General features: G+C 37.6%; 1 non-coding gene across 1 annotated transcript; it reads left to right on the plus strand.

Annotated features, from left to right (window-relative positions):
- The first annotated feature begins 230 nt into the window (after positions 1-230).
- On the plus strand, positions 231-337 carry LOC127124251 (small nucleolar RNA R71). Its single transcript, XR_007803869.1, has one exon. It is a non-coding gene; the product is annotated as a small nucleolar RNA R71 (small nucleolar RNA).
- Positions 338-1,994: the final 1,657 nt, after the last annotated feature.

Raw genomic sequence — 1,994 nt, forward strand, 5'->3', positions numbered from 1 at the left:
TAACATGGTCAAGATTGCTTAATTCATACATGTCTGCTTTCATTGGAGGTTTCTCTACAGAGGTTCTTTCGCTTCCCCACTGGTAATGATTCTGGGCCATACTTTCAATGAGTTGATAGGCCTCATTGTAGGGTTTATCCATCAGTGCGCCACTTGCAGCAGCGTCTATTGTCAATCTTGTGTTGTACAAGAGATCGTTGTAAAAGGTATGAATGATCAACCATTCTTATAGACCGTGATGTAGGCAAAGCCTCATCATGTCTTTGTATCTCTCCCAATCTTCAAAAAGTGATTCATTATCTTTTTGTTTAAACCCGTTTATTTGAGCTCTTAGCATAGCCGTCTTATTAGGTGGGAAATATCGAGATAAGAAAACTTTCTTCAACTTGTTCCACATAGTGACAGAGTTGGATGGTAGATACTAGATGGCAGGGGCAGCGATGTTGTTATGTGGTTCATCCTGCGAAGGGATTGCATAATACTTAAGAGGACGGTTTTGCACTCCTTCGACCATCTCTGGATGGATAACTGATTCAGAAATAAGGATGTTAAGGTCGGGAAGATTTAGCTTGATATGATATTCTCGTATCAAGTCTCGTATCTGGCGTTCTAATCTAAGATAACGCTCAGGTTCGTCGAACTGTAGATTTAATTTCTCCCCTTGAGAGCGAGTACTTGGCATACACTCCACAAATGTAGAAAGGGAAAAAGAATTGTTTCCCTTAGTCTATACTGGGAAACATTGGAGTTACGATATCGACTAAATTAGTCCCCAGCAACGGCACCAAAAACTTGATCGCGACTTAGTAAGTCTATGGGTATCGTGATTGCAAGTGCACAGTCCTATCGCGTAATTTTAAAGATTATCGAACCCACGAGGACTAATAATCGAACGTATTGTTGTCTAATGTTACTATGTAAATCTAAGGTTGTTGATCATTCTAAGATTGGAGGGATGAAGAGAAGTAACTATAGCGTAAATAGAATATTAATAAGGATATGCGATAAAGGGATATCGGTATGTAACACATCAAACTTCGGGGGTTCGATAGATGTTTGGTGTAATCTTATTGGTCAAAATGTTCTTCAGTAGAAATTATTTATAGAAAGGACTTAGTCTCACACTCTCGTTTTTATTGACTCTGACCATACTCCTAAACCAGAATGCTTGGCTCTCGCGGTCTCATTTTGAATTTAAAAGTAATTTTTGAATATGAATAAAGTCTAATTAATCCTAAAGCTCTCTCACTCTGTTTAGGATTAATGCCTAGTTTCAGCTATCTGGTTAAAATCTCAAACTCTTGTTCTTGTTGATCGTAACCTTAATCTGTTTTGTACTCTCGTACGTAAAACAGTTTGAATAAAATAAGAAACTAAAACCGGAAAAATAAGTTTTATAAAGAATCAACACCTAACATCTACGAATCCCATCGTTCCGTTGGTCTTTACATACCAATACCTAAGGGTTTAGCCGGACATGGATCCGGTAACAGACATGGTATTCGGAATATCAAACATACAATAAGGCATAAATAAAAAAAATAACAATCAAAATAAAATCTGGATTATGAATTGAGAACTGGAACTGAACCTTGATTCTTCAAATAAAATAATATCGACAGGCTTTTGCAATGAGTAACCGTTACAATTGAATTCAAATGCGTAAAATAAATTGCAATAGTCCTCGATATGGAGAAACTATCACTGTTACAAAGTAGGAAAAACTGCCTAGAAAACTAAAAGAAAATAAATCTGACTAAAAATTAAGCATAGATTGAAAGCTAGAAGAGAGAGAGAGAGAGAGCTGGCGGAAAACAAAACTCCTTTTATATATTTTCCACTCCCCTAAATTGTAGCCAAAAGTGAGTGGGTTCGTGGCTAAAAACTTGGAGAAATAATAGGGAAGACCAGGTTTTGGCGGTTGCCACAACCCTAGTCTTTGACTCCGTGGCGAGCGCCACAATTTTAGGGTTGAGCGCCACAAACTCTTCATG

This window comes from Lathyrus oleraceus, chromosome 2 (genome assembly GCF_024323335.1).
Source record: "Lathyrus oleraceus cultivar Zhongwan6 chromosome 2, CAAS_Psat_ZW6_1.0, whole genome shotgun sequence".
NCBI classification, from domain to species: Eukaryota; Viridiplantae; Streptophyta; class Magnoliopsida; order Fabales; family Fabaceae; genus Lathyrus; species Lathyrus oleraceus.